Here is a 12,530-nt window from a genome sequence, read left to right on the forward strand (position 1 = left end):
GAACACTTTAGTGAATATAAACTCTTCCTGGTTTGCCTGGGACTTTCCTAGTTTGGGCATTCTAGGATTCCTCTCAGTCCTGAACAAATCAGGAGTTTAAGAGAGTGTTTTGGTTGCTTCTGAGTGACCTGGACAACTAGGGAAAAGAAAATTGTAAACTCAGAGTTTTAAGTTCCCCACTCAAAGCCTTGTTCAGGACCCAAAATTCTATAACCGCCCTGAAAGGAACCTCTGCCTTACATAGGGATTGGATTATAAGTGTCTATTGCTGACAGTTTAAGTACTATTTCGCCACTGCATGTCATGAAAAACAAGTGCTCTTTTTACCAATGGAAACAAGGTTATTACTGCCTTTAAATCTAATCACACCCAAGAACCAATTCCAAAAAACATCCAGAGCCAAGTCATGATACCAATCCTTAAGGTTCTCTTCTTCTGGAACCACATCCAACATCAACTTCTATAATAGGGTTCATTCAGAGAAAAAGAACTGCCGTGACTGATACAGAAAAAGGAATTTATTAAGAGATTAGACCTTGCAGTATTCTGGGAGTTGGTGGTGCTGAGAGCTGTATTTGAAAACAGGAAACAAAATTTTACTACTTTAAGAGTAAATTCAGGGACACCTGGGTGGCTCAGTCGGTTAAGTGGCCGGCTCTTGGTTTCAGCTCAGGTCATGATCTCACAGTTCATGAGTTCAAGCCCTGCATCAGGCTCTGTGCTGACAATGCAGAGTCTGGTTGGGATTCTCTCCTCTCCCTCTCTTTAAGTCCTCAACCCCACCCCATTCACTCTCTCTTAAAATAAATAAACTTTTTTTTTAAATATAGTTTAAAAAAAAAAGAGTAAATTCAGCCATTCCAGGTTAAATTCTACCAATTTAGAATTTGTCATCTCTGCTTTTCTCAGAGGAATAGCATATAAGTTCCCAAAGAAGGGTCATCATAAGAAGCGGGAGTAGGAATGCTTGCTTCGGCAGCACGTATACTAAAACTGGAACCATACAGAGAAGACTCGCCTGGCCCCTGCCCAAAGATGACACACAAATGCATGAGGCCTTCCATATTTTTATCCTGTTATATGCCCTGTGTCTGTTTTCCAATAAAAATAAATAAATAAATAAATAAATAAGAAAGAAAAGAAACTGAAGGAAAAATAAAAAGAAGCAAGGGTGGGAAGTAGGAGCTCAGAGGTGAAGGGAAGGTAGCTGATTCTCCCCTATAGATCCTGGGTCCTACACTCTGCTGCCATCTAGTGAGATTCCAGTCCCAGTCAATGCTCAGATGTGTCTTCAGTCCACACTGGCATTCGCTGAGGTAGCCAACTTCCCACCTGGTCTTTGATTTTATGGTCCACACTTCTTTCCTCTGTAGTGTCCCTCATCAAGGATATGAGACTTTTTCAGATCTATCAAGTCTCTCTCTCTCTCTCTCTCTCCCTCTCACAGCTAACAGCTGTCCTCCTTAAGAATATGGAGAAAAATTAGCACACTATGCCACCCCAGTACCACTAGAGTTCCGTTAAACCCTCTGCCCCTAACTCTATTTTATGGCATTCCTGACATGGTGGCATGGGGACTCCATGATACTGAGAAGTGGCCTTCTTGTGTGACTCCAGGCAGGAAGTGAGAGAGGAAACAGACACTCATACTTCCTGGGGAGTCCATCCTCCCTCCTTCTCAGAGACCTTTTCAGAGACCTTCACACCCGTTCAGCATTACCATTATCTCCTCAACTCATCTCCTTTTTCTAGCCCACAGAAGGTTCATCATTCCTGTTTTGACTGGGTTTATTTTTGTTTGTGCAGGATTTATGTTTTACAACTTTAATAAAATATTTTAAATATTTCATACACATTGAAAACCCTACAGTACGTTACAAATGTGTGTAAGACAAGGCATTCTCTGCATGCCCGGTGATGATGCTGATGTTCTACTAGTGCCCTGCCAACAGACTGCTGCCATACGTTTGAACACTCGGCACGTCAATCGAGAAACAGATTGTACCAAATCCAGGGCTTTCAAAGCAAAGTAAAATAGAGCAGTTGAGAAATGAAAGTATTACTGATAAAACAAGAATTTAAATTTATGGTTCAAAATGAGAAATTCATACTTTCTATTCTAAGCTTCTCAACACTAGTTGAGAAATAAAAAAAAAAAAACTAATAAAACCTGACTCTTGGTTGCAGCCCATTTAATTTTTAACTGCAAAATCCAGCCTGTATATTATGAAAACAATTCTTCTCCTTCAATAGCTATTGGCAAGAAGATAAAGATTTTCTGCACAGGCCCCTCACAATGATTAATAGACACCATTTCCTTCTGGACCAAGTTACCAGACCTTTGGTCACAAACATAGCTTCATAAATCTTGAAGATAAGCAATAGCCTAAGTGAAAGTGCCTACAAACAAGATTTTAATATATATGAGGATGAACCCACAAAGAAGCACACAAAATCCGGTGTACCCACTTTCCCCCACTCACCCCATTCTCTGAAAAATTCAAACTGTGCAGTGTGAAAATGTAAGAAGAACATGAATTTACTCAACTTGGCTTGTCTGGCTGGTTAGCATAAAATACACATATGACATAGTTTTTACATGAAGCAGGTTTTAGTTGCTGGAAAGAAAATGTGGAATTTTTCTAAAGAAACAAAGAATAAATTCTTTTGCTGGAGTGTTACAAAAGATTCTAAGAACCTCTGAACCACACTAGCATATTATCGTCCCTATTTGTCTAGTGGCCATTCCAACACTACGGTCTCCCCTGCCATGCCCAACCTCAATGTGGCTTCTATTAGGTCCTCCCTCAGTGCAGGGCCTGAAAAGATCACCTATGTTGGTACCCAAGCCCCTAGAAAGTGCTGTAAGAGCTTTATTTCTATTTCCGATAACATTTGAGTGACAAGCAAACTTTTAAAAGAAGGAAGGAAGTTAAAATGAAAACCATTCACTCGTAAAGAAGTTATTTGTAAACACTGTCAATAAGAATTATTGTAGCAATGACTAAATCCCCGCCTACTGAGCCTGGTGCCCTGACATATCCACTACCTGTTCAAGCTTCACAGTAGTGTACTTGCTTCTTCCTGCTGCATGCATTCAATGGGTTGGGTAGCTTTTTTCTAGAAATGTATGAAAGATACACAGTCAAAAAATTACAATTAGGGTCAACTTCAGCATTATCCAACTTTTCCTCCTTCCTCTTTCTATAACCTATTCTTCTCCTTTCTCACCTTCCTCAAACTTATCAGTATGTCTATGGCTTCCCCAGAAAAGTAATACACAGTATGTGGAACCAAGTTTTCCAGAAGTGTCTAGTTTCAAAATCCAATGTTAATGTGAATTCTGAACCTTCATCCAATGACTCTTCATCTCCAGATGCTATCTGCAGGCTGAAGAAGTTAATTTTTAAAAAAATGAATCACTCCAGAGTTGTTCAGTAATTGTTCTAACAGTGCCTAGACACCATGTTTCTGTTTTTTCTGATTGTTTTAACTGTAACAATTTTCCTTTTTAGCAATTTTATAATCAGTATTACACCCAGCGGTCAACTATTTCAGGGCCTTTAAAACAAAAATGTTCTGCCTTATCTGGGTCTGATTTTATCCTGTAAGTTTTTGTCAGAACTTTCTTGGTAAAGTAGTCACTGGGTTCAACATGGAAATCTAAAACAATACACAGCTCAACCAGATCTGAAAATTCTACCCTGCAGGTTGTTCAAGATTTGTTCATTGTATTTCTGTGCTAATTCACTTACCTACCTAGAGGTTGGAGAATATATCTAGAGCAGGGAAACCAGAACTTTGAAATTCATTTGGGATCTGGGTTTCCTACTGTTGCTGCTTTTACTTCTGGTTTGACTTGTTTATTTTTCAGGACTGTTTTTAGATTGTTTGAGCCACTATAACAAAATATCAGAGACTGGGTGAATTATATGCAACAAACATTTATTTCTTATAGTTCTGGAAGCCTCAAAGTCCAAGATCAGGATGCCACCACACTTGGGTTCTGGTGAGAGCCCTCTTCTGGGTTGTAGACTGCCAACTGCTCACTATGTTCTCACATGGTGAATGACTGCACTAGATCTCTGGAGTTTCTTTCATAAGAGTACTAATCCTATTTGAGTGCCCCCCTTCATGACCTCATCACCTCCCAAAGGCCCCAGCTTCTAATGCCATTAATTCAGGGTTTAAGATTTCAACATATAAATATTGAGAGGACATAAACATTCAGACCATAGCAAGGACTCCAGCCAATTTATTCTCTACATCATTTTCACTGTTCCAGTCTACCTCTGCTTCTAGAAGTTCAACATTACCACAGAAATTTTTTTCCCTTGCCAAGGAAAGATTGGGTTTAATGCTGCATACTTTATTTCTAAGTATAATTTCTTAATAGATCTTGGTTTCCAAATGAGCACATTTCACCTGAAGGTATCTCAGGACATTGGTCTTCTTACTGCTTAGGTAGAGTTTCAATGTCGCTTAAAGGAATGAAAAGATGATTTTAAGTCGTTCTCAAAAAAAAATCCCAAAACGTAAAGATCCTGCATCACCAGGATTTTCATCTAATTTATACTAGATTTTCTTTATTATCTTGCACTTTTAGCAGCTTCTAAGAAATCCAAAGGAACATCATTAGTTGTCAGAATGCTTTTAGCCCTCATGACTCTTCCAACAGGGCAGCACAGTGGCTGTGCTCACTCTTTGGGTATGGCCCCCAGTGACATGCTCGTGTGCCAGGGAGAGATTTTAAACACCTATTTGTCACATTAACCTAGCTTATAGTCTCCCAAATATAATTTATATACCCACGAGAGGTGCTTTTTTTTTTTCACTTAAAAGCAATAATATTCATATACATTTATTCATGTGTACCTGTGTTCTGTTTTCAAGGGGCAATGGGGTTCTCAAAGGCCTCAAATCTAGTAGTACATGGGGAAGAATCCTGCACTTAAAAGGCGTGATTTGGGTGGAAAGGGGGACATATGCAGTCATGCTTTACAGTATCATCCCACCACACGACCTACAGTCCGGTGTCCTTTGTGCACAAGGCAGTCCATGTTCTGACCCCTGCCAAGGATTCCATCCTTATATCCTGTCTCTCCTAACCCTTCCCTTCACACATGTACAAACCTGTGCCCCTACAGTACATCATCTACAGATCATCACACTCTAAGACCAGGATGTATTCTTGTTTTCTCTTCTCCACTAGAATCTTTAAGAGGAAGGTTGATAAAGTAAGTACCCCCTCTATCTAATAGTACATATAATAAGTACTCAGTAAATATAAATGAATTAATAAAACAAACGAACATTACTATCTCATACAGGATTACTATCTCATACAGGATTTATATTAATTATTGTTTTAAAACCTTTTAATGTTTATTTATTTTTTGAGAGAGAGAGAGAGAGAGACAGACTGCAAGCAGGGGAGGGGCAGAGAGAGAGGGAGACACAGAATCCAAAGCAGGCCCCAGGCTCTGAGCTGTCAGCACAGAGCCCGATGCAGGGCTTGAACCCACGAATCGTGAGATCATGAGACCATGACTGGAGCTGAAGTTGGATGCTCAACCAACTGAGCCACCCAGGCACCCCAGGATTTACTTTAATTATTGATTACTTACCTTACCTTGTCATTTGACAAATAGATGTCTGCTCACCTCCACCATGGCCACTGTCCAGCCTCCACTTCTATTATCAACACTTAATTGTGGGGTCTTTGAGGACAAGAAAACATGTCATTAGCTAGTGTCCTCTGAAGCACATATCACACTGCCTGGCACAAAATTAGTATTTTAACTGCACTCACAGTATTATCCCAAGCTTGCTTTTATACTTTGTATGTCACTAAATGGACAGCACTTGTATCTTCCATAACAGGCTTTAAAATGCATTTTACAGTCTTCTCACTTTATCTCCTAAGATTTATTGCAAATGGAAGTCACTGTGAGTGATTCAACACTTATCATCAAGATATTATGCAGATTTCAAAATGCTTTAAAATTGATTCAGCAGTTAAATATTTCTCCATTGCTCCTTGGAGAGGCTCTAGAAGTCTTCCTCTTTTCCTTCTCCCTGTGACTTTATTTTCTTTTGATTTCTAAACATGTTTTCAGGACATTAAAACAAACCACTGAGAAAAATCTATGAGGCAGTTTAAATGAATTGGAATTTGTAAGAACTTTCCTTTTAAATCTGGGACCTCTAGGGACTAGTAAAGGCAACATTTTGCTCTTGGAATTAAATTCATTCTGTCTTTTTCTTTAGAAGCAATAGAGATTCCAGTATCATGGTTCATTATTTCAGCTTCCATAAGAGTTTAAATACATCTGAAAAGGTGGCTAGCTTTGTGAGGAATGAGATATGAAGAACTAGGAAATCCATGACATAAAGTTGGAATTGAAGATACAAATTAAAGACAGAAATCTGATAGATAACACCCTTTTGGAAAACTACTAGAATTTAGTCAGTGATGGGGTTCAGTGTTATATTAAAAACATAATTCTTGGGGTAACCGGGTGGCCCAGTTGGTTGAGCATCCAACTCTTGGTTTTGGCTCAGGCTATGACCTCACAATTCATGAGGTCAAGCCCTGAGTTGGGCTTTGTCCTGATAGCGTGGAGCCTGCTTGGGATTCTCTCTCTCTCCCTCTCTCTCTGCCCCTCTCCCGCTCACTGTCTCTCTCTCTCTCAAAATAAATAAATAAACTTTTTAAAAATGAAGACGTAATGCTTTCACAAAGGTCAAAAACTAATGCTCTTTGTTTTTTGTCCTCTCCTCCAATCTTGTCAATTTCCTCACATGGCATTTGGGTTCATTACCAAAATATACCATTATGTGGATAGGCTTCCAGAACCTTCTAACTACCAGCAGTGGCAATGAGATATTCGACTTGAAAGTACCCCCAAGAAATCAAATAACTTTAATTTGTTACTAAGGACTTCAGATTCTTAATATATAATAGCATTTCAATACTCTATGCAAGAGCTATATCAGAAATTTAGTGTAGATATTTTGTTTTTTGAAGTAAAAAAAAAAAGTTAAATAAGAAGATGTGAGGAACAAAATCAACTTTAATTTATCATGTTGTAGGGTTGAGGGATGAGTGAATAGGTGATGGGAATTAAGGAATGCACTTGCTGTGATGAGCACTGGGTGTTGTAAGGAAGTGTTGAATCACTATGCTGTAAGTTGAAACTAACAAAACACTGTACACAAACTACCTGAAATTAAAATAAAAACTTAAACAAAATAAGTTTACAAACACTTAGAAAAAAACTTACTGTGTCCTAAAGAAAAAATTACCACTGTATAATAAAAGTTACACCTCCCTCTTCTTTTACAACCAAGTCACATCTCACTAATAGGAATTTGATATTCAAACAATGTGAAAAATCAGATTGTCAAATTTTGTTGAGGAAGTAAGCACTGAAAACGTAGCTGAAGGGCACCTGGGTGGCTGAGTTGGTTGAGTGCCTGACTTTGGCTCAGGTCATGGTCTCTCGGTTTGTGAGTTCGAGCCCCACATCAGGCTCTGTGCTGACAGCTCCAAGCCCAGAGCCTGCTTTGGATTCTGTGTCTCCCTCTCTTGTTGCCCCTCTCCCACTCACGCTCTCTCTCTCTCAAAATAATAAACATTAAAAAAAAAGAAAGAAAGAAATAAAATGTAGCTGAGCCTTTTGGATTCAACTAAAGTGAAAAGTTCTACTGCTTTATTTTATTTATCAAAAAATCATATATTAGACCTTATTTGGGAATTACCTCTCAAGTTAAGCAAACATAAAACTTGTAACACAAACACAGAAGAACTTTTATGAAAGGATTCCAGCAGAAGCAGGAAGACATTGGTACCATTACTTAACTAAAAGAAAAAGGAAGTTGCAAGGTTTCAAGCCAAATGTTTGTGGCACCCAATGTTTGAAGCTAGAGTAAACTTCTTTGTCCACCAGAGTTAACCATTTACCTCACTCCCAAAGACTCAAGCGAATCACAGCAACACAGACATCTGAGCAATATCCTTCTGGGAGATAAAAGGAATAAAAGAAAGCAAATACTAAACTTATATCATTATTTCCAAAGGAAAAATGTGTAAAGAAGTTGCTCCAACTGGTTTTCTGGTTTGTTGTTGTTGGTTTGGTTTTTGGGAGTGGAAAATGCAACCTCATCTTTGGGATCCAGGTTCCTTCAAGCACAGAGTAATGTGTGTTGTGTTCCAAATTTGCAAAGTCCTGGTGGAAATATTAAGAATCTTAGGGAATATTCACTGCTTTGTATCCCCTTTGATTTTTGTTATTTCCATTATGTATCATCAGAAAAAAATAATAAAGTTTACCATTCCATGAAACTAACTTATTAGAGATAATAGTCACAAAAGATTATAAAATTAACTTTCTCTGAAGTAGATCATTAATTTTTACATCAATCAATTAAAACGTGGTGCTGAAATACACACGACATTCGGGAGGACTTGGATTAAGCCTGAAACAGCACTTTAAGACCCAAGAACTGAGACGTATGAGAACTCAAAATGAGTGACAATGAGCATCAAATGACACATTTATGCACCTCTTGAATCTCTGATATTCTAGTCATCTATGTTCCCTTTAATGACACTTGTCACTAAAGTTTCTGTACATAAGAACCTGAAAGATATAATTGTGTGCTTTTTATAAATATTCAATTAATGTGTATTTCATAATTTTGAAATTTTTGTGACCAAATAAGGACGCTTATCTTGCAACAATTGTTTGGTCTACCCTTTTCTTTCTTTAAGAATACAATACCAGCTTGCTTTAAAAAAGAAAAAAAAAAAAAAAGCACCCTCATGGAATGAAAACACCAAAAAAGAAACACTTTTGGAGGTTGGTATAACAGAATAGAAATTCTCAATATTAGAGATTAGAAATTCTCTCAATTTATCATTTTTCTCTTCTTATTCACGGGAAAAGATCCTCAATCCCAAGAATCAGTTTTAGTTTATCAAGTAGATAAACAAAAGAATCCATAATTCATAATGTAAGAATGATAATAAATTAGAATGCCATCATGTATATTCCCTGTGGCATTTTTTTATCTAGCAGCTGTCTCCTCTGTCTCTGCTAATTCTCAAAAACAAAACTAAACCTAGATAGTCCTCTTATAAATTGTGATATATTTCTGGGAACATTAGAAAATCCTCAGCTACACTGCAATTGTGTCACACTATATATAGTAAGAAAATTATTACATTTTTGTTAACTTCCTGGTAACTGTTGGAATTAAGTCAGGCTTTTATGAAAAAGCACCAAAAAAACTTTTCTAATTATGGATTTGTCAATTGAGTAACTGATCATAAATTCTATTTTTTCCAGTATCCTATTAATTTTTTCTAAATATTAACCGTGTTGTTGGATAACAATAGAGGCATTTTGTAGTGCTTAGGAAAATGCCTGATACAAAATAGACAGTTAATAAATATTTTTTTAATAAGTGACAGAAAGGTTACTCCTAATTTTATTATCTGCCTTCATGTCAACCAAAGTTGTATTTTCTTTGGTTACTGTAATACACAAATATAAAACGTTCCATCTGATATGAACCATTAACCCTACCTTAAAATAATCTGAATCTTTAAATTTAGCCAGTGCAATTTATCCAGATCCACTATGTTCTTAGTGGACACAGACCATGCAGGGGAAAAAAAACAAAACAAAACTGGAGGGATATAACAGTCAGCCCCCTCCCCCTGCAGAGCACACAAAATAGGAAGGACAACATGTACATTAATAACTATAAAACTAGGGAAAATATAAGCATCAGAAGACAAGGGAATATACAACAGTTTAGCAGGGACCTCAGAAAAGGTGTCATGGAAAAGGTGACTTTTGAAATAAATTATGAAAAAAGGTCACAAGTCTTTGGCATATGACATTATGCCTTGGGATATCTCAAGCAAAGAAAGCACAATGTTCTTTTTCAGGTCTATTCAAGGAACTATGACTAACCCACTTGTACTGGAACAAATGGTCAATGTAAGAATAAAGAACAAGAGGAGCCTGAAAGTTGATGTTCAGCTTGGGGCTGGGGAGTCTATACTTACTGTAGTAGGTAACGGTTTAGGGTTTGTATCAGACAGAGTCTAAAGCAAATAGCACATTCCAGTGGTATCAATGGGTACAGTGGGATGAAGACAATATCTACAAAGGGTGTGGGCTGAGTAAGGGACACCAACAAGGGATGGGAACAACATCCTGCCACAACAGCACTGTCAGCAGCACTAGTCCCAAAAGGGGAAGTGGAAGGAAGTATTACTGGAACCTGCAGAGAGAAACTATAACCGTAAGAAAATGCCTCCTGACATGAAGCAAGGCCTTCTGTGGAGGTGGGCAAGCAACCTATAGCTGAGCAAGGAGAAAACCAGGGGAATAAATACCCTAACTTCCTGTTTGCTCCTTCCAATCGGCTCCTAGTGCCCCCTACTGGCTAAACCCAAATGGAAGCCAGAGGCAAGAAAGCTCACTGATGCAGTCCAAATAGGTCCTCCTCCCAGGGCAGAGAAGGGAATGGATCTGGAGGGGCAGAAGGGAAATATCCAGCACAAATTTTCTGAGCATAACTCTTCTTAGAAAAATTAATCCAACAGTACTGGTATTAATCCAATAGAATCAATGGATGTGCAGATTAAGAAACTAAGAATATAATAGAGAAGACTAGTAAAGACAGTCAGAAATTGGGCCATCGCAGTGGAAAAAGAAGTGAAAAATTGTCTCTGAGAAATATTACGGTGATAGATTTGGGGGCTTCTAAAGGATTAAATGTATGGGGAAAGGAAAATTAGAGGGTCAAAATTTTCAATCTCAGTTCTTGGGAGAACAGACCATTGTTAGAAACATAAAAATTAAGTGCTGGATTTTAGAGTAAAATAGGTAGAGTTACTAAGTCCTTCTCATGGGAATGGGGTAAACGGGAGAATGTGTGCTAAGAGTAGTATCTTAGAAATCAGGCACAACCCAGGGTCATATCAAAAAGCACAAGAGAAAGAATCCAAATCAATTTTGGGCCTAATATCATATACCTTCATGAAAAAGCTGCTTTAAAAACTAATACTGCTAGAGTGCCTTGGGTGGCTCAGTCAGTTAAGTGACCAACTCTTGATTTTGGTTCAGGTCAAGATCTCACAGTTCGTGGGATTGGGCCCCGTGTGGGGCTCTGCACTGACAGGATGGAGCCTGCTTGGGATTCTCTCTCTCCCTCTCTCTCTGTCCCTCTCATGATTGTGCTCTCTCTCAAAATAAATAAACTTAAAAATAAAAATGAATACTGCTGATTCCTCTCCCAAAAAATATTCCAAAAACCATGTAAATGGGAGGACAAGTGGGAAGTACTAACATAGAATGAAAGGCAAACAACTGTACTGATTGTGGTTATAAAACAGATGGCACAGTCAAAACTCCTGAAAGGCTGCATAAAGTAAAATCAGTAATTTGGCAATAAAACAAATAAAAATCCAAGAAAATACCAACCAGAGCAAAGAGTAGAAGGACGAGAAGAAACATGACCGTCAGCAATTAAAACAGTGCGGTAGTGTCACAGGACTAAGCAAATAGATGAAGAGAAAAGAATGATGCATCTGGAAAAGGTATGTGTGCATATAAGAATTGGAACATGATTAAAATCTATTTAAATTAGGGAACGGGAATATGGATTACTTGATAAATTGTTTGGAAACAGCCAATCTTTAAGAAAAGATACACATGAGATTTGGTATCATTTAGGAATGACGTCATGTGCAAGTAGCCAAAATCCCAACTAACAGTTGCTTAAATAAATTAGGCAGGGGGTGGTTACATGGTTGGCCAACAAGAACTCTGGGGATAGGCATTTCAGAACTGACAATGACTTAACAATATCACCAAGAACCAGGTTGTTTCTTTTGCCCACTCCACCATCCCTACTCTGCTGGCTTTTGTTTTCATCTATGTTGGCTGAACCTCATGACCTCAGGCCTGTGTCCCAGGCAAGCAAAAAGGGGAAAGGCAAAGAGCAAAATGACCATACCAGTCGCACATGCACCCAAATCTTACTGTTGGTGACATCTGTAACTGGAAGATTTTATGATTGGTTTCTTTGCTTAATCTGAATCTTTCCAAATGATCATGCATTGAATTTTTCCAGAAATTCATGAACCTGTTACCATTTTGCAGAAAGATTAATTAATCAAGGAAATCATAAACTTCTTCCTAATTCAGCAAGCTTCCACTGCTCTGTGATTCTCGGTATTTTGATTCATCTTAAATTTTATTTTTAGCATAGACCATTTACTAGATTTCTTCTTCTGGAAAATGAGCTGCAGTGAAAATTTACTTTTATGTACCAAACCCTTGGGAGCACAAAAATTATAGGTTGTCTTAGCAATAATGCTGAGTCTCTAAGAACTTTATTTAATGCATTTAGATAAGCTGTGTATTTTCAAGTATCTAATTGCAACTTTTAAAAATCATTCCCAGCATGATCTTCCCAGAAGGGGAAGATCTGGGAATGAGAAGAGA

The 12,530-nt window shown here is 37.9% G+C and overlaps 1 non-coding gene across 1 annotated transcript; it reads left to right on the forward strand.

The window, feature by feature from the left end:
• Window positions 1–963: 963 nt before the first annotated feature.
• LOC128775962 (U6 spliceosomal RNA) lies at window positions 964–1,070 on the forward strand. Its single transcript, XR_008420940.1, has one exon. It is a non-coding gene; the product is annotated as a U6 spliceosomal RNA (small nuclear RNA).
• The last annotated feature ends 11,460 nt before the right edge of the window (window positions 1,071–12,530 follow it).

This window comes from Panthera pardus, unplaced genomic scaffold, assembly GCF_024362965.1.
Source record: "Panthera pardus isolate Hobbes unplaced genomic scaffold, ASM2436296v1 HiC_scaffold_11, whole genome shotgun sequence".
Taxonomy (NCBI): domain Eukaryota; kingdom Metazoa; phylum Chordata; class Mammalia; order Carnivora; family Felidae; genus Panthera; species Panthera pardus.